The sequence below is a fragment of the Amblyomma mixtum genome, chromosome 6 (assembly GCF_055824585.1).
Source record: "Amblyomma mixtum isolate Tamu chromosome 6, ASM5582458v1, whole genome shotgun sequence".
NCBI lineage: Eukaryota > Metazoa > Arthropoda > Arachnida > Ixodida > Ixodidae > Amblyomma > Amblyomma mixtum.
The window spans coordinates 1,217,990-1,238,959 of record NC_143017.1 but is presented as its reverse complement, the minus strand read 5'-3'; positions in this window follow the sequence as shown (position 1 = coordinate 1,238,959).

The window sequence follows — 20,970 nt, the reverse complement described above, 5'->3', positions numbered from 1 at the left end:
CAGTGCAGGCGGCTTGAGCGCGGGTTTTTTCCGCCGCTGGCATTGCCGGCATGTCCGGACATAATGCTTGACATTTGAAGTTAGGTTGGGCCAGTAATAGTTCTGCCGGATTCGGGATAAGGTGCGTGTAACTCCAAGGTGGCCGGAAGTCGGTTCATCATGGCAGGCAAGGAGGACTTCTACCCGCTGATCAGACGGTATGACAAGCAGGTAAGTTGTCGGACATGAAGTAGAGTTCTTTCTATAAAGCACGCCTCTACGCAGGCAGAAGGACGATAGTCCACGAGCTAGGTATCGTGGTATTTCAGGGCACCCACCTTCGAGATGTTCGATGAGCAGACGCAGTTCGGCGTCGGCACGCTGTCTGGAAACGAGCTCACACGTGCTGACCCCTCCAAGGAAGCTATCATCGTCAGTGGTGTCTTGCGGAGGAGGTTCGACAGGAGAGCGTGACAAGCTATCAGCGTCGGTGTGTTTCCGGCCTGAGTTGTAGGTGACTGTGAAATCGAATTCCTGCAGGCGTAATGCCCTACGTGCTAGGCGGCTGCAAGGGTCCTTTAAATTTTTCGGCCAGCACAGCGAATGGTGGTCGGTGACGATACAAAACCGCCCATAGAGGTATGGGCGGAACTTGGCGGCGGCCCAGACTACCGCTAAACATTCTTTTTCCGTGGTAGAGTAGTTCAACTCATCCCGCGACAGTGCGCGGCTGGCGAAGGCAATTACTTTGTCGACACCGTGTTGCCGATGAACTAGAACGGCACCAAGACCGACGTTGCTCGCATCCGTGTGCACCTCCGTGTCGGCATCTTTGTCGAAATGTGCCAGGATGGGCGGTGATTGGAGTCGGCGTCGTAACTCGGCGAATGCAGTCTGCTGTTCGTTGCCCCAAGAAAATGACGTGTAATCACAGGTGAGGAGCATCAGAGGGCTGGCGAGCTGGGCGAAGTTTCTAATGAAGCGGCGATAATAGGAGCACAGGCCCAGAAAACGTCGGACTGCTTTTTTGTGGGCGTGGACAGGAAAGGCAGCAACGGCAACAAGCTTCTCTGTGTCAGCTCGGATTCCGTCAGCACTAATGACGTGCCCGAGGAACTTCAATTCGGTGAAACAAAGTGGCATTTTTCTGGTTTGAGGGAGAGGTTGGCGGATCGAACGGCTTCGAGGACAGTCCTGAGGCTGTGCAGATGTTCCGTGAACGTTGCGGAAAAAATGATGACATCATCAAGATAAACAAGACAGGTCTGCCACTTAAAACCTGTGAGAACAGTGTCCATCATTCTTTGGAACGCGGCAGGAGCACAGCAGAGCCCGAATGGGAGGACGCGAAATTCATACAGCCCGTTGGGTGTGATGACGGCGGTCTTCTCACGCTCCCTCTCATCATCTCATCTGCCAGTAACCACATCTTAGGTCGACCGAAGAGAAGTACTTGGCTTGACGAAGTCGGTCGAGGGAGTCGTCGATACGCGGGAGCGGGTACACGTCTTTCTTGGTTACACTGTTGAGCTTCCTGTAGTCGACACAGAATCTTAGTGTCCCGTCTTTCTTTTCCACGAGGACGACAGGAGACGACCACGGACTGCTTGACGGTTGGATGACGCCGTCTGTGAGCATCTCTTGGACCTGTGTTTGGATAGCATCACTCTCACGAGGGGACACACGATAGGGCTGCTGATGGATGGGTCGGGCTCCTTCATGCGTGATAATGCGGTGTTTGACTATCGACGTTTGTCGCACTTTAGACGATGACGTGAAACACGCACCAAACTGCCGCAAGAGGTCCTGGAGTTGCCTCTTTTCAGCGGGTGGAAGGCCTGGATTGATGTGTACATTGGTGGCATCGGCGTCAGCTCCAGGTGTGCCCTCCTCGCAAGCAAAGCATTCGGCCACTTCCTGAACATGGTTGACGTAAGCGATGGCTGTGCCACGAAACAGATGTCGATGCTCATTAGAGAAGTTGGTGACAGGGACTTCTGTACAACCGTTATGAAGGGATCCAAGGCCCGTGCCACCGCAACTCCCTTAGTGAGTACAGGGGAGACATTAGGCTCGACAACCCGCAGTCCCCTATGTGGCTCGTCACAGGTAACTCTGGCGGGAATGCTCGCACGTGGTGGCACCGTAACGTTATCGTCGGCGACTCGCAGGGCGGACCGAGAACCCTGGTGCGCAGGTTCTTCTGTGGCCATTGCGGTAGAAAACGTCACCAAGCGATTCGGGAGGTCTATGATAGCACCGTGCTCGCGGAGAAAGTCGATTCCAAGGATGACATCGCGAGAACATTCGCGCAGAACGAGAACAGTGGCAACGAATGTGCAGCCTCGAACCGCAACCCGGGCCGCACACATACCGAGTGGTGCGACAAGATATCCGCCGGCCGTACGTATGTCGGGACCGTCCCAGGGTGTCGTTACTTTCTTTAGGGCTGCCGCAAGCCGTCCGCTAAGGATAGAGTAATCTGCGCCCGTATCGATCAACGCGCTGACCTCCTTTGTGTCGACGAGAACAGGGATATCCAAAGGGATATCCTTCAGTGCGGCCCCCCGATGGCCGTTGTGGATGACTCAGTCGGTGCGGCGGTGGAAGCTGGTAGGCGACTGGGGTTGCGTCGCCGGGCGATTCAGGCGGCGCGTTGGGGAAAACTCTTCGGCGATGCGGCGTTTGGCGTCGGGGCGATTGGGTCGGTGCGGCGGCGAGAGCGGGTCGGCGATTGGGGTTGCGGCATCGCGGCGATTCGGAAGGCGCGTCGGGGAAAACTGTGCAGCGATGCGGCGTGCGACGTCGGGGCTATTCGGTTGCTGCGGCGGTGGAAGCTTTGCGGCGGATCGGCGTTCGGCGGCCTCGCCTCCAAAGGCCGCCGGAGCTAGTTTTCCCGACAAGGGTTCGAGGAACCACGTTCTCCTGAGCCGAAACGGGACCCAGAGGGCGAAGACGGGCGTGGAGAAGGCGATCGCGACTCGCGGCGCGGAGGAGACAGTGAACTACGCTCGCGGGTGACATACTCGGCGGTGTCTTGAGGGCGCTGTGCAGGCCGTGCGCGGGGGCTGTTGATAGAAAATCCGCGTAGTCCCATTTCGCGATAGGGACAGTGCCGGTGGAGGTGGCCGCCCTCACCACAGTGGTAGCAGAGCGGTCGTTGATCCGGAATGCGCCAGAGGTCAGTCTTCCGCAGTGCCTGGCGCCGATCCGCCCAGTAAGGAGTCGGCTGAACAGAGTGCACTGCGGCCAATGGTGGGGTGTAAGGCGAAGGCCCAGGAGATGCGGCCGCACGGCGCACGACGTCCGCGTACGTGACTGGCTGGACAGGAGTCGGGTATGGCGCAGGATCGTATGGGGTCGATTGTGGCGCCGGCAAAACTGCAGCGTCTTGTGCCCTGAGTGCCTGCCGGACTTCCTCGCGGATGACGCTGGTGACGGAATCGACGCGAGGGGCAAAGGTTGCTTGAAGGTGCTGCAGCTCCTTGCGGACCACGGGACGGATGAGTTCGCGAAGGCAGTCCGGATCCGTCCTGGGATCATGGTCTACCCGGTCCAACGGTGACAGAGTCGACGATGGACGCAGTTGCCGGGCGTACTGTTGGGATCTCTGCTGCAGCAATTTCTCAATGTGCACGGCCTCGGCCAGAAACTCCGGGACGGCATCAGGTGCCCCTGCTTTTTTTCTTCAGGCATTGCCGGATCGGCGCGATGGCAAAGACGCGTCACATCCTCGACGTACATGGCAACACCCTCATTGGGGAGCTGAAATCTAGAGGTCAGGGTACGCTCCGCCCTCTCCCGGCGGTCGCTGTTGGCGTACGTACTCAGGAGCTGACGTCGAAAGTCCGGCCACGTCGAGAAAGTAGACTCACGGTTTTCGAACCACGTGCGTGCAGAATCCTCTAGGCTAAAGTACACGTCACGCAGCTTTGTGGCATCGTCCCAGCAGTTAAAGGTGGCCACCCGTTCGTAGTGAGCCAACCGGTCTTCGGCATCTTCAAACAGGTCACCGTGAAAGGGCTTAGGCGTTCGTGGGGTCGAAGGGTGAGATAGGTGGGGCTAGCTGCAGGGACAGATGTTAGTGTGGGCTTAAAAATAAATAAGAAAAAAAGTGCCCTGCCAGTCGGAGGCAGGGCGTTATTGGCGCGCTGACAATAGGGAGGGCCTCGGGGGACAGGCCTAAGATCCTTCGGCTGGCACGATGGACAGGGATGGTCACAAGAGGCGGGCGCGTAGAGTCGTCCGCAGGAGTAGGGAGCATCGGTCGTACCTCCACCAGTGTCACGACCTGAAGAGCCGTGAAGGTAGGCGTCGGGAAGAACCCAAGACTGGGAGTCTTCTTTTAATTACAGAGCCAGGTTCCAGGACACAGAACAGAATAGCACGCCTCGAGAGCTCACAGCCGCTTCGTCGTCGTCTTCGACTCAGCGCGGGGGCCGCGCGGCGTTTTAGACGCGTGGCAATATTTATATTGGCTCATATCAGTCAACAACATATTGACTTTTGAATGAGTTGTGCGAAATGGGCTTAAGTGGATTTTTTTCTTGCTTGAGTTTTAATTCACTTGAAGTGAATTAAATTTCGTGGGAGGGAACAGCGCGAACAAAACGAAAGACGAAGCAAAATGTATTATTACAAACTCGCCCAGCTATCCATCCTTCTTGAATTAAATTTCTATTTGGTCATATCAGTCAATAACATATTGACTTTTCAATGAGTGGTGCGAAATGGGCTGTAAATGTATTTTTTATTGCTTGAGTTTTAATTCATTTCTAGTCAGTTAAATTTATATTAAGTCATATCAGTCAAGAACTTATTGACTTTTTAATGACAGTGAGAAATCGGCTGTAAATTGATTTTGTTTCGTGAGATTTAATTCACTGGTAGTCAATAAAATTGATATTCGGACATATCAGTCGAGAACAAATTGACTTTTTATAGACCAAAGTCATTAGGACTTGAGCATTAATAGACTTTTTATACTCAATAAATACTCTATAAATACTTAATTACATCTCAGTGTGCCTTTTTGTAAGGAATAGGCTGTAAATTGATTTTTTATGCTTGAGTTTTAGTTCACTTGTAGCCAATTAAACTTATATTGGGTCATATCAGTCAAGAACTCATTGACGTTTTAATGACACAGCGAGCAATAGGCTTTAAAATGATTTTTTTATTGCTTGAGTTTTAATTCATTGGTAGTGAATATATTGGGTCATACCAATCAAGAATATATTGACCTTTTATAGACCAATGCAATTAAAATTTGAGTATTAATAGGCTTTCTATTGACTCAATAAATACTCTATAAACAGTTAATTGCATCTCAGTGTGCATTTTTGTAAGGGCAAGAGTATTTAAATGCTCTCTAAGTTTGGTTAGACAGCCTGAGTTAACTTTAAATGTCAAGTGGGCCGTCCTTGCTTTCCCACAGGCAACCCCTCTATAAATTTCTCGGTCGTATCACTCTAATCCTGATCCCGCATGTTGATTCCACAAAATACTTGGGCATGATATATGACGTGCATTTAAACGGGCGGCCTCACATTAGAAGCATTGCGCTTAAAGGGCAACTCCGGCGATGTTTCGATGTTTATAGATCGAACTGAAATGTTCAGTCTGTATTTTCTATGGCATTCTGATGTGTCATGTAAAATTTCGCACCCGAGGGCGGCGTAGTTTTTCCGCAAGCCAATCGAGCGGCACCCAGTGATCGAGGAACTTCTACAGGCCACCCTCTACTGTGATGTCGCTGGTCTGCTGGCGTGTCAAGCTGGTCGGGCGCGCGCTGGCGTTTGCGGTGCAGGGGAAAACTGAAAATTGGTTTTGAGGAAAGTTAATGACGCAGTAACGGACACCCGAACCGCGACGTAAGGGAGGAGTGAAAGAATGAAGGAGTGAAAGAAGAAAGAGGTGCCGAGGTCGTCTCGGGAATTATTTCGACCACCTGTGCAATTTCGCGCCATCTCAACGTGCTTGATGTGATGTCTACACAAGAGTGGTGGGTCACGGTAACTTCTGTTGGGCTGTGGGGTGCACAAATTCTTCGTCTGCGGCAATGGGCGTGATCTACCATAGGTTTCCTTGCAATAAGAACCTCCGCGACAACTGGGTGAGAGCTGTCCACCGTGTCAACTGCCCATGGTCTCCGAGGAAGAATTCCCGCCTGTGCTTGGCACATTTCGCGCCAGTTTGCTATGAAGACAGCGTGTACCTCAGAGAGAGCTTTGTACTCACTAAGGCTTCATTCAACCGGCGCTTGAAGGCAGATTCTGTGCCAACGTTACTCGAGTATAGCCGCCCATCGCAGCGGCCAGCTGAACGAAGCGCGGCCGTCAAAAGGAAGCCGACCACGTTAACCATGATCAAAGTATGTTGGACAGTAGAACAGTAGCTGGCGTGAATTCACTTGCAAAAGCTCGCCGCCGAGACGAAGCTGTGCAAAGAGAGGACTGTTGGTGATGCATGCCCCCCGTAAGGACGTTGTGCGCCGCGGCAACGTTCCGGCAGCAGATTCTTTCATCAGACTGGGTCGGCCAGCTGTCGACATACGAACAGCTGTCTGCGGGAGCATTACATTAACTTTTGTTCTTACGATTGCGCCACAAATGCATGTACAAAATAAGGCGAAAGTACTTACTTCTCCAAGTTCAGACGGTCTCTATGCTGCAGGTCACGTGGCCTGTGGTGTGACTCAGCTGGCTCGCGCGGCGGTGGATCGTACCTAAAAGGCGACTCGTCCAGCCCAAAATGAGTCGCCTTGTGAAGACTCGCTGGTCTCGGAAAGCTGTTCACCGCGCTTTCAGTCATGTCGACAGTGCGGCTCAGGGTAGTTCAGATATCTTCGGGGACTTCACAGCGCGGCGAACAAGCTAGTGACGTCCCAGTCAATACCGCACGAAGGCAACTCCCCGGTTTCGGTTTTGCGGTTTCGGTTTCGAGTGTTGCGTTTTTGCTGATTAAAAATTATTTTAGGGTTCATTTTGAAAATGTTGTATCGCACACATTACAGGAGGTTTTTAGGAACACACAACAACCATTAACATTAAATGGTTGAAAAATTGCCGGAGATGCCCTTTAAGGGTGATCGTGAACTTGGCCGGTTGGTGAGGATCAGCAACAAAAAATTCGGTATGCGACGGGACACCCTACGCCCTCTATATAAGTCCTATGTACGGCCAATACACGAATTCGGCTCCGTTCTCTTTTCTGGGTGCCCAAGGTACAAGCGTGAAGCACTGTTTGTTATGGAGCGACGCGCTCTGCGCCTTTGCTTAGGTCAGTCTAAAACAGCAGCTAATGCAGTGTTTTACTTGGAGGCGCGGATACCTGATCGGAATTCGCGGTTTGAGCTTATCGCTGTGCGGATATTTTTAAGGTGTTTGGAGACTGTTCTTGGATTGGTTAACCCTATATTTACAACGAACCCAACTCAATAAAAACAATAAACAATAAAAATTTAGTTGATAGCCTGCGCTCGTGTCGTGCCTTCTACCTTGTGTCCGTGTTTTTTTGCGCAGTTGAAATTATGAACCCAACTCTCTTTGGTACTACATGGCCCCGGTATAAGCTCCCTCAGGTGGTGTTCAATAATTCTCTGCTGTCCAATATTTCTGTATCAATAAAATCTTTAATACTAGTTTAACAATGGCGGGCTAATCTGGCGGGCTAACGTCTAAAATTTCTTGACTTGGTCAGTGACCGTATTGTGTTTCCTTTAATGGCGGGCTAATACGGCAGACTTCTTTGACAACACCCTCCCAAGGAATACTAAGAACCGGCCCGCCAATGTGTTAATGGGCTTATAAAGGAGTACCTAGATAATTTTCCTAACCATATTGCCGTTTATGCAGATCCCTCCCAGCAAAATTAAAAGGCAGTGATTGGCATTTACTCAAGGGCTCTTGATTGGAGCTACTCATTTCGGGCTCCTGACTATACCCCTATTTTTGTCGCTTGGTTTCTAACCATTCAGTTGGCCTAAATAAGGATTCCCTGCAGTATCACTCGGGTTATTGTACTCTCAGACATTCTTTCCGTTTTGACAGCGCTCGAAAACTTGAGGGATACTCCTATGAGCCGTTCCCTTCAATTTTTATTCCTCCACATATTACAGATGTACACTTTCGCTGAGTCCCCGTGCTCTGTGGCATTGTTTCTAATGCGAGGGTTGCTTTTTTAACACAGCGTGCCCTTGATGGCCATATTGTCCCTTTCGTTCCAAACACTGTCTACTCTACTCTAGCACGCTTTCTGCGATACCAGCGTCTCCACTCCTTGAGCCATGAGCCCCTCCCTGCTGCAGCTGATTTTCAACACCTGGCACTTCCTTGGAATGTGGGGATGTGCAGTTCGAGGCATTGTGAGGTGTACGTGACCCTTTCGCACTGCAGGATACCGCGGCTAAATGTTTATTTATGCCGATAGGGGTTTCCTGTAACCAACCTTTGAGAGTCTTGCGTTGAAATGGAGTCCATGAAACACTTCTTCCTCTCCTGCGGGCGGTTCGCTGCTCTCCGTAGAGTTTACTTGGAGATCCCTCTCGCTCGACTCGGGCTTCCTTGATCTATTCCGATTCTCCTATCCATCGGGACAAGCGCCAGGGGATATGCCCTGAAACCAGTGTGCGATTATATTCATGATTATATAATTTTATCATCATCATCATTTATTGGCCTTAAAGACCCCTGACGGGGTATTACATAAGGGGTGGGGGCGAACATCGAAACAAGTAATGACATTATTAGGTAAAGAAAAAATACTGTAAAACAGTGAAAAAAAACACAGTGAAAGAAGTATACAGTGAAACAATCGTTGCTTGGGGAAGAGAAAAAAAGAAATACAGGTTTATAAATCAGGCAGACAGGTGTAGTAGTAAATCAAACAACCATAACATAAAAATAAAACGCAGAGGCAACAGTTACCCACAATGGGATTTCAAGTGAAATGACAGCTTTTGGTGGAATTTAAGAGCATCGCGTTCAGTGACAATACATTCGGGTAGTGAATTCCATTCTTCAATGGCAAGAGACAGAAATGACTTGTTAAATGCGTTTGAGGAGCCATGGAGTCTTAGGATGCTCATGGAGTTGAAAAGACGGCGTGATGTTCGGAGGGGAGGGAGCGGAAGGGAGTCTCGAAGTGAGGGAAAATAATAGCACAATTTATGCAATAATGATAAACGGGCAATTTTACGCCTATGCGCGAGAGGCTCGATGTCGGCAGATAATTTTACTTTGGTAATGCTAGAGCGGGTGTCATAGTTAGAGGAAATAAAGCGGGCTGCACGGTTTTGGACGGCTTCTAGGCTGGCTATTAAGTAGGCTTGATGTGGGTTCCATATTGGGGATGCAAAGTCAAGTTTGCTACGGACGAAAGTTGTGTTGGCTAGGCTGCGAATGGAAGAAGGGGAGAAACTGAGGTGACGTCTGATAACGCCGAGTGTTTTCGATGCATCAGCAGCAATCTTCGTGATGTGCTCGGACCAAGTGAGGTTGCTCGTGATAGGGATTCCAAGATACCGGTATGATTCGGCTTTAGTTAGGATGGTTGAACTGAGTGAATACGCGTAGTGGATATTAGTGCTCTTGCGTGATACCTGCATGTATTTGCATTTTGTTACATTGAGCGTCGTTAGCCATGTGGAACAGCAGTTTTCAATCCTGTTTAGGTCGCTTTGGAGCAATTCTCGATTATTGTTGGTAGTTATGCGGCGGTACAGGATGCAGTCATCTGCGAAAAGACGAATTGTCGATGAAATATCGGAAGGAAGATCATTTATGAAGATTAAAAATAAAAGTGGGCCGAGCACCGAGCCCTTAAGCACACCAGAGAAGACTTTTGTTGTGGGAGAATTGTCATTATCCATAACAGTGAATTGAGAGCGATCAGTTAGGAAGCAGCGAATCCATTTTAATATCAGGGGATCGAGGCATATGCATGAAAGTTTAGCTAAAAGGCGTTGGTGGGGTACACGATCAAATGCTTTTGAAAAATCAAGGTATATGACGTCTGTCTGGAATGAAGCATCTAATTTTAGGCTAAGGTCGGTAGTTAATTAGAATAGTTGGGTTTCGCTTTAGTAACCGGATCCGAAGCCGCGCTGATTGGAAAAAAAGAAAGTTGGAATCAAGGTGAGATGCGCTTTGTGAATATATAATATTCTCTAATAGTTTGCATGCAATGCAGGTTAAAGAAATTGGACGGTAGTTGGACGGATCATGACGGTTGCTTGCTTTAAAAACTGGAACTACTCGACTTAGCTTCCAGTCGTCCGGCATTAAGCTAGTAGCAATAGATTGATCAAAGATTATTTGAAAAATTTGACTGGAGATTTCCTTGGTGCATTTCAGTATCTTAACTGGTATATTATTTGGTCCCGGGGCACTTGATACTTTAAGTTTTTCGATGAGGCTTGCAATACCGTCAGCTGTTATAGTAAGAGGTGGCATTTGGGAAAAGGAAAACTTCGATACAGGAGGAATGTCTGAAGTAGATTCATTGGTGAAAACCGAGGAAAAATAAGAGATCTGGTAGATTCTTCTGCTAGAATGTGAATTCACTACTTTTACTTTTTCTTATTTTTTGTTTTCGATAAATTCTAGCTCTACGTCCCAAAATTATCAGAATACTTCATTCTTTCTACTTGAGTGCGTTTGTATCCACTATGTACCCTAGCCATTCCCCGCCCCCCCCCCCCCCCCCCGTGGGTATGTGCCATTAAGAATGAGGTCATCATTATCTTCGTGGCGAGCTAAGGCGAAGCAGATTCCAAAGAATGTAGCTTAAAACGAGGAAGAAAAAAATTATGATTGGTTAATATTGATGTACGCCCTAATAAGTGCACCAAAAAGTGGGCCAGGCTGGCTACTATTGCCAGAAAACTAACACAACAAGAGAACAAGCAAATTAATCCCGTTAGTCGTTATTTGGCCTTGCATTCCTACTGCTGCTTACTGTGCGGCGGGAATTTCTGCATAATTAACTAGCAATTATCTCCAGTCATCCTTTCCGCGCTGAAGACAATGAGGGCAGTGTCATTTTTCACTTCGGATTGGATGGTTACAGCTGAATGAAGATAATAGAAAGTTACCTGCAGTGGCAGACAAAAAATTAGGATGATGACGCCAGTCGAGTGGAGGAATGAGACAGTGTAAGGGAACGAAAGGAGAAGTAAAGACAACATTATATTAACTGGAAATGGAAAAGGCGGCAGCTGAGAATCATACGACACCATAAATTTTGAAGGGCGCTGGAGACATTCGGTTGGAAAACCAAATTTTCCTCCCTGTACATTCAGACCCTCACGACAAACGCCTACTGAAATTGAAAATCGTTTATAGCCTTTCAATCAACAAGATATATGGTCTCAAAAAAATAAAACAGTAAGGAAAGAACCGCCTGCAGTCCATTATCAGCAGTAGTAACACAAAGAGTTAAACTAACCTCAGACATCCTCCTACCAAAGGGCCACGCTGGGTTTCTGAAAGCTGGCACCACAACAGATCACATTTACAGGTTGCATAAAGTATTACCGAAACAAGTAGAATTTAGGCAACAGCGAAATATAGGCCTCATATTGGAAAAGAAATTGTTTATCACGGTACAAAGTTGACTAGTCATTAAGTCATTTCTTAAGTCAGTTATGCAGGTTCTACCTCCCCAGCATGCAAAAGAGCCGAATATAAAAATATTTCACAATACTTTTAGTGGTTGCAGCCAACCGTTGTCCTCCACGGAAAAAGACAAACACAAATAAGTTTGGGTGTCAGGCAGGGAGATACGATCTATCCAGTAGCACAAACCTCATTTTTATCAGTCATACTTTTAGAAACCGAATCGGAAAGAACTGCAGACAAAATCTCTTAGATTTCGAGTCGTATTCATATTTCCAGTACGTTATCATGCTAAGTAACTCGGAGTCAAACTGCGTATAAAGAGTACGCCTAAAAAGGAACGCAGAATGACCGGTTGAAATATCATTCTACCAGCAAACTGAAGAAAGGGATATTTTTTAACTTAGGCCAATTAGACGTGTGAAAGCAATTGGTTTGCCTAGTGTCCTCACTTTTTTGCTCTGCTGGATCATTGGCAGGGCTGGCGACAATGTTAGCTCAATTGTAGAATTAGGTAATGAAGACAACGATGTGCGATCCACAGAGCGAAAGTGTGTTGCAGTTTAAAACCAGGCCTGACCGGGGCCGCCATGGGGTCGAAACCCAGTAGCGCAAAATACATGTTTTATTGCTGCTTAGGCTGTTACTATGCTGTATTGGTTCGACTGCGTTGGCCCTTTATTCCGAGAGGAAGCCCGCACTGAACCAGACTTTTTCGTAGGCGAACAAATTGAAAAGAAAAGAAAAGGGGCCAACGCCCAAGAGAAAATTGAAGAAAAACCAATCAGAAGAAAATAAAAGTGATAAATGATGACCGTGCAAAAGTGATTTTTAGTGCAAGACGCTCCAGAAGGACGAAGAATTTACAAGGGCCAAATGAAAATGAACCATAGTTGGGTCCAGCATGCCCAAAATCTTCAGACATGCTCGCAGGTGGCCAGGAGGAGGGAAGGTGCGGGGTCTGCACGAACGAAAGAAGAAGAGTCAAGAAAAGAAAGCAAGGAAATAAAAAAAAAAACAGGTTATAATGTGCTTAAGAAAGGAGAACGGGTAAATGAAAAAGGGGAAACTGAAAAGTGAACGAAGATAAATGACAAAAAGGGAGGTACAGAAGCAACGAAAAAGGACGTGTCAAATTAAAAATAACTGAAAAATTAAAAGTGAAAAATATAACAGCTAAAAGAAATAAAAAATACAAATTGTTAACAATCAAGAAGAACAAGAACAGACATGAAAAAAAATTCAGGGGGGCACTTTGTTGTACTAAGGTGCGGTGAGGCGAAATCCGTAAGCGCGCTGTTGCTGCTTGTGTCACTGATGTCTGGTTAAGATGTGAGGCTTCGCCTCTAAAAGTGACACGTGACAGCGTCTTGCAACGCAGTCCATAGAACGCCGTCGCCCCTTCGGTTGTACGCCTTGCTCGTCGGTAAATTGGTTTTTGAGGAAAGGAAATGTGTCTGTCTCCCATATCTGGGTGGACACCTAAACCTCGCTGTAACGGGAAGGGAGTTAGATGGGAGTGAACGAAGACACCGTATTCACTAGACGCCCCTTTGTTCATTCCAAACCATCGAGCTGGAATGGCGGAGTGGTTAGCATGCTCGTTTCGCACTCCGGAGACCGGGGATCGATTCCCGAACTCGACCAATTTCCTATTCGGTTTTATGTATTTATTGGCGTTACTAGAAGGATTAATTGGGCTAATTGCGTAATGAATCAATTAACTGAAGTCAGTCCCACTTACTTGGAGTATCACTACAGGATCCCTTTAAATGGTTGTATGGTTACTAGCCAAAGTACAATTCGGTCCGTTTGAAATTCGCGCACTGTGACGTCACGACCATTTGACCAATTGAAAAGCATGACATTTCTGTCTACAACTGCTGCTTACAACGATGAGGCGTTAAAGGCTTCCGCCTTAAAAGGGAAAAGCAATCAAAACAAAACTGCGTCTGCACGCAGCGCGAACAAATGGCGAGATCCACGTGCCATCCACTTACCGGGTGAGGCAGGGGCAGGGCCACAGTCCATCAAACCTGGGCATATGGTGCCTCCAGCCACGTGAGACATGGGGAAAATATGACGGGCAGGCCTACTAGCCATCCGGGAGGGAATAAAGAGGAGAGGAAGGTGAAAGGAAAGAAGATACGCGACCAGCAAATTGAATAAGCAAAACACGAGACCGAGAGGAAGACAACAGAGACGGGAAGTCGTAAGGGCAAAGAAAGTGCGGATAGCCAAGGTGGTGGTGGTGAAAACTTTTAATCACTGAAATCGAGTTTGGGAGCCACAGAGTGGCCCCGCTACATGGTCGGCGTCCAAAGTCCCGGACACCGCATGACAATGCCCCGTCTCTCACCCGCTTCACCAGAGCCCTTTGGGACTCAAGCGAGGAGCAGTTGAGGAGGGCAGTCTCCCATGCCTCTCTGGAAGGGGTAGGGGAAGGGGGCAGGTGGGGATTTTGAGTACACCATGTGGATGATATCAGGTCTCCCCGCAGTGCGGGCATCGCCCATCCATGTGAGGATCGTAATGTTTCAAGATTGCAGGACAGAGTAGAGTACTTGTCTGCAGGCGCCTTAAAGTTCGCTCCTCCGTCTTACTCAGCCCCTTTGCAGGGGCCGGGAAAAGGCGGTGGTTGTCGCTATAATGCGTTATTATTTCCCTGAATCGCAGGATAGTCTCCGAGCCAGAAGAGCTGGGATGAGGAGTCCGGTGAATAAGCGCTCGGGCAGCCGCGTCAGAGGCCTCATTATCTCTTAGGCCCTGATGGCCAGGAGCCCAAATGATTCTTTTCAGTGTCGGATCAGTGGCAGTCCGTCTTTGAATGCAAGCAGCGCAAGGCAACTAAACGAGCCCTGGATCTTCCGTTGGCTACGCCTAATGCCAAACTCAAGGCATTGGGGGTGCTAAACTCATACCAGGAGCTGCGGGAGGCCCACCTCGTGAACCAATACACGCGGCTCATGCAGATGGCCCCTGGGCGCCTCCTGCTAAACCGCCTACACATCCAACACGACTGCACTCCAGAGGAGGCGGAGCGTATCCCAGTACTGTGGCCCCATATGCTCTGTCTCCCCGCTCCCCCGTAACATGGACATCGACATGCACGAAAACAGACGACAAGCGCGGGCTAGGCCTCTTGAGAGACAACACGGCTCCCGACCCGGTGTATATTATGTAGACGTAGCAGGGCCATCACCCACGGGATTTTACACGGCCGCTGTCGTTCACCAGGAAATGCACATTTATGGACTCTCTTTTCGAGCCCCGAATTCAATGCCAGCCGAGGAAGTAGCGATAGCGCTTGCTGCCGCCCACGCCAATTCGAGAATTATCATTACGCACACCCGAAATGTATGTGATCATTACTTGGCAGGGGAGATCTGCCCCTTAGCCGAGGAGCTGCACTGGTATGTCTGCGGTGAGAGGACAGGTGCGCAAGTAATGGAGGACGTCCGCACAGCTGCTCTGCATGGACAGGAAGGCGAAGGAAAGAGTGCAAAGCGATGGAAGTACGAGGGAAAACGGCCGTGGCCACTTAGGAGAGGGACAAGAGACCGAGGTGGAGAAAAAGAGAGCGGGAGACGGTTAATGGAAGGAGAGTGTCAGCATGTACCGCGGTTCTGGTGTAGGACCAGAGCCTCAGTACGGTGGTACGCATGCGGGTGCGCACTGACGTGGGCGACAGCCACGACGGCCGCAGGAGGCCACACGCCGACGCCAGTGAGGCGGCCCATTCCGCGAGCTCATTCCCCCAGAGAGCACAATGGGAGGGGACATGATACAGGAAGACAGGACGGTGAAGAGAAATGGCGGCAAGGGTGCGCTTGATCTCTCGGACGCGTAAGTCGTTCGTGGAAAGTCCGTACGTCGCTCGTGGAGAGTGAAGAACCTGAAGGAGAGAAAGGCACAGTAGGCATGCAAGGGTAAAGGAGAGGGGGCGCCCCGGACAAGCCTCGTGAAACGCAACAGCCTCTGCGCAGAAGGCACTAGAGGCTGTCTCGAGACAAAACCGGCCTACGTTCCGCAGCGTGCCAGAAGACTAGAATGTGACATAAGCAGCACCCGCAGAGTGAGACGTAGAGGTACCGTCCGTGAAGATGTGAAGACTGGGAAGAGAAGACTGAGAAGCAAAGTGAGACGGGAGAAGACGGCTGAAGGAGAACGAGGAGGCCAGAGTGGTGGTTGCACGAGGGACCAAAGCGGGGAAGATATCGCAAGGTAGATAAGTGCGACATCCAAAGGTGGCGGGATCTACACCATTTAAAAGGTTGTACTACGCACAGAGGCGATCGAGTTCCAGGGAAGAGGGGGCACCCGGAGGAGTACCTGAAGCGCAGCCGCGCGCGTTGTGTGGAAAGCCCCTGTGATAGCGAGAAGAGGGGCACGCTGCAAAGAAACAACCTTCTCGCGAAGGCGGGAACTGACGTTGTGAGACCCCCAAGCCGGCGCGGCGAAAGTAAGACCACGTTTTATTAACTGAAAAAAAAAAACCTACGTAGAGCAGAGGGAGGGAGGGAACGGTGGAATGATAGAAATGAGACAACACGCGAAGTTAGGATCTCTGCCTTGACCCGGAGGAAGTTAGAATGAGGTAGAAAAGTGAGGTGGTGGTCGAAGACAACGCCTAAAGTTTTGAGTTCTGTCTGAAACTTAAACTGAAACTTTTCCATTCCGCTCACGCCATGGGAAAACAGCATGCAAAATGTTTTTCTCCACGAGATTGTTACCCGCGAATACGAGGCCCAACAGGCTAGTCTGTCAAAGACGTGGGCACACAACTGCTCCAGCTCATGGCGCGTGCGGGCCGGAACCAGATCAATGGTATCATCAGCATACGCATGTACTACTACGCCAGGAGGCCCTGGGCACTCCAAAAGGTCTGGGAATAATATGTTTCACAAAAGCGGTGAAACAGGGGATCCCTGAGGGCTGCCGAGAGTAGGGTTGGCAGACACCTCCTCAACAGTGCGCGTACGGTAGACTACCGACTACCGTACGCTGAGAAAGAAAGGAGTCCAAGAGGTGATAGAGGTTGGAAGACCGCGACAGCGAAAGAAGCAAAGGATGAGGGGATGCCAAGCGCAATCAAACGCACCCTAAATAATAAATGATTTGAGAACCACGAGTGTGCGGGATATGCTGAAATTGTCGACAGCCGTTCGCAACGAGGCGATGCCTTGCACTTCGCTGCGCGAATGGGAAAACTCAAACTGATTTGGGTGGAGAACGCCCCGGGCGTGCAAGAAATAATAAAGACGACCATGAAGTAGGCGTTCTCATAACTTAGCGAGGACTGAGTTCATCACTATTGGCCGGTAGCAAGTAGTGAGCGAAGAGGGACGGATTGGCTTATGAAGGAAGATGATCCGCCCCCTGCTCCACGCCGAGCGAAAGTGGCCGAAATGGAGGGCGCCGTAGAAAATAAAAAGAAATAAGGATGGGTGGGCACGCCAGAGGCCGGTAACTAAGGGTGCAGTCAACACATCCAGGCCGGGAGTCGTGCCCATACCGAGGGCGTTCACGAGCAACTGAAACTCGTTACGCGATAACGGGACGTCCAGTAGTACAGAAGGGTTATAAGGCGACGCGACCGGTGCATGGATAGACGCGTGCAATAGTGAATCTATCAAATATTTGTCAAAGGCGATCTGTGTCCGGAGCGCAAGTGCCGCCGATTCGACTAGAGAAGTCGTCTGAACGCTGCCTCCTGTGTCGAGAGGTGATAGGAATACGGGGGCGCGCACTTTGGTGATAACCTTCTGAAAGATGGCGCCGAAGAGGTTTTTGCGAGTCGCACCGTGACAGGTCTGGCGCAACACCGAGTCCTACGCCTCCCTGATGCTGGGACAGTAACAGGCAAACGCCGCCTGAAACGCGGTGCGATAGATGGGGCGCAATGATGGGTCTGAGCAACGCTGCAAGAGCGCCAGTGCAAGGCTCGAACGCGGCGCCGCTCGACGACGAGCTCAGGGGACCACCATGGCTTCGATGCTGGAGCATTCACAACCGTGCTCTTGCGCTCAATCAGCGTGGTAATTCGGTCGTGGAACCGGTCGACCATGTTCTCCAGTGCGTCGGAGGAGCGATGCGCAATCAGCCCGGGGAAACTATGTGTCACTTCCGAGAACACTGCAGCAGACGAGCGCGTGATGCAAACGTGAGGCAGTGTACACGTCTTTGGATGAGGAGGACTAATCGCCCCCTCAATATAAGAGTGCTCGGACAGAAATTGCGCGTGCGAGACGGTCCATGCGTACCCGGAGTTGCGCAGGGACAGACATCAATCCACGACTCTGTGTACCCGGAGTTGAGCAGGGACAGACATCAATCCACGACTCTGCTTAAAGGGTCAGTCTACTGAATTTTATCGACCATATTTTCTTTGCGGCAACCGATAGCTCTTTACTCAAATTACCGTTTAGCCAGCTGTGGTGCCAAGGAGTGCGGTAGAACATTTTAAAATAGAATTTATCAATGTGGGAACACATCTGTATGAGATGGTAGTCTCATCTGGCAACCACCTGGATTTCCGCCGCGCGGCGACAAACATGGCGGCGCCCGTCGAAGCCGGACCTCTCGCTTCGGACTGAATTCTCGTTGCTGCCTGTTGCTGCCTTTTTCAGTGCGTTCACTGGCCATGAATGGGGCGCCTGTCTTTCGCTTCGTCTCATCTCGCCTATAAGAAAACACATAAGAGATAAATTTGCTTTATTTAATTAGTAGAGTGACGATTCTGCCGCTCCTAGGCTTAAGTGGAGAGTCGGTTTGTTTACTGCAGTGGTTCCCGTCCTGACGACCAGATGGCGCCACTATAGGCTGAGTTCATTTTCGCGTCTCTGCTAGCATACGCTGAACTAAAAGTGGGAATGTGCCTGCGTTTTGCGTACGTGTAACTATAAATATTCATGTGATTTACAGAAAAAGCGAGCGGTACGCCTTCTACAGTTTACTAGAACAAAACGTGCGTTTCTCTGACATTGGGGCATACAAATAGTACGTAGTATATTCACTTATGCTTCTACAAAAAAAAGACTACCACTTTCTTGAACAAAATGAACGTTTGGGGTCGCCACCATGCTTTTTTACGCGACTTTTAACGCCGAAATAAAATATAAATTCCTGCCTAAACCGGGCGCAGACCCCTCGTTATTGATGTTATAGGGTGCCAACTACCAGAATATGCCATTATTTATACACTCATCTCGGTGAGTAGACTGACCCTTTAAGAATTATCATACGTGGGAGTGGAAGTAGGATCATTTGAAACGGTGAGGTGTTGACCCGGGGCGAAGCGGACGTGTTTGGAGCCCCGCGATTCGGAGGGTGCAGAGCCCCACAATTCATTCTTGGCATTGAATTCAGCGGCCAGGATGGTGGGGCCGCCTTCCGCCAAAGCGACCCCGTCGTCCAGTTTGTCTAACGAGGAGTCAAATAGGGCGCGCGGCGGGAAGTAAATCGAGGCAGAGAGGAAGCAAGCAGACTGGGTGGTGCTGAGCACCGCCACAACGAATGTGGAGGCGTAATCAGGGAACACCTCAAAAGGAGGATTCCGCGCAAGGACCAGCGAGCGCGGATGTGATTCCGCAGAGAATACGGCAACCCCACCAGGAAGACAGGAGACGACGCCACCGGCCAGCTAGGGGTCCGCCACCACTGGCAGAGAAAACGACGAAGAGAGGAAATGAGTCTTGGGAGCAGCCGTCGCACGCTGGGTATAGTCAAGGTTGATGTGGAGAAAACTAAAACTAGCCATGCCGATATAAGGAGGCATAAGAACGGGGATAAGGGAAGCAGAAAAGGATCACGTATGGGCGACAGCTGGAGGATAAGTGAAAGTAAGGGAAGGCAATGGAAAGAACAGGATCCTGAGGAGGTGGGGCGGTGAGGCGACGGGCACACGAGGAAGCGTTCGTGTACTGAGTCGTCAGTGGGGGGTGAAGAGATAATAAAAAAGGAGGAGTAACCATTCTATAAAGTAGACACATAGCAGATGGAACAGTGGGGAAGCGGCTGAGATGTGTCGCGGACCAAAATAACGAGGAAAACACGATAGAGTGATTAAAAGATTGCGGCTGTGGTGGAAGCAGGAGGGCCGAGGACCGACTACGGAGGCAAGTGATAAAGGGCAGCAAGAAAAGAATACGGAGCGAACATTAGTGGAGAAGGCCGTAGGTGGAACCAGAGTCGCTGCCTTTCGTTTCACGGGAGGTGGGCACAGGGCGACCGCGGCCCTGTGGGCCATAAGCGTTCCTGGCGCGAACGCGGGCAGCGCGCTCCTGCAATATAGAGCAGGAGGCATGCCCAGCTGGATGATTAGAGGGGCGGCCAGCCGCGTCGCATGGCACGCACTTGGCGTTGGGGTTCTGTATAGGGCGGGGACAATGTGCGAGAGAGTGCGACCCCGCGCATCGTGTGCAGCCGGCCTTAGAGGGGTCATTTGCATGCGGGCACGCCTTAAGAGCGTGACCGTATTGAGCACAAAACGTGCATAAAGACGTGGAAGTCCTGCTGGACCTCAACGGAAGCCCAGCCCACGGTAACGCGACACGCCTCGCGAAGCCGGGAAAAGGCGGCAGGGTGGAGCTCAAGGACATGAAAATCCGTTCCAGAGCGCTGTGTAAACCCAGAAAAAAAACAATAGGATTACAACAGAAAATGTCTGTTGCATTGTCTGTTCTGTCGTGTTCTTGGCATGTGGTGTGTGTTGGCTCTCCCGTATTCTGTCTTATTGTCCTGTAGACTGTCTTGTTGTCCGGTAGTCTGTCTTGTTATCTTGTTTTGCTGTCTTGTTGTCCTGTAGTCTGTCTTGTTGTTTATCTTGTATCTGGCTTCCTGTACTTCATTATTGTTCTTGAAGCAATTTGGCTGCATACACACGTGTAGCTGCACAGCAGTCAGCTCAATGCAAGCATCTCAAACCAATGCAGTGCAAAAAACACTGCGCTTAGGGTGAAAGCTTGTTTTAATGAGTGAATGCAACCACTGGCAATTTGCAAAATTCCCAGCCTGCTCATGGTCCTTGGCACAAATCGCACGAAACTTAGTGGCTTGCTTGACTTCCAGGCAACTCTTGGTCGCTTGCAGCTGAAAAGAAAGTAAGGAATCAGTGAGAGATAACAAAATTGGCATGCCTTGCATCGTTTCATTGACTAAGAAAAAACAGCATTTTCAGAAGGCATTTTAAGTCTTATTTCACACTAGCTTTTGTGGGGACGCCTTCGTCCCCTGCGTTCGCTTTCCCTCAACGCTCTATGTAAGGGATCGGTAGTGTACGCGGGGTCACCGGAACGCGGCTGGGGGCGCTCAAAGCGAAGCGTCTCCTTTCTTGGAACGCGCCCGCTCGCGAATGCGCTAGGAAGAACGGGTG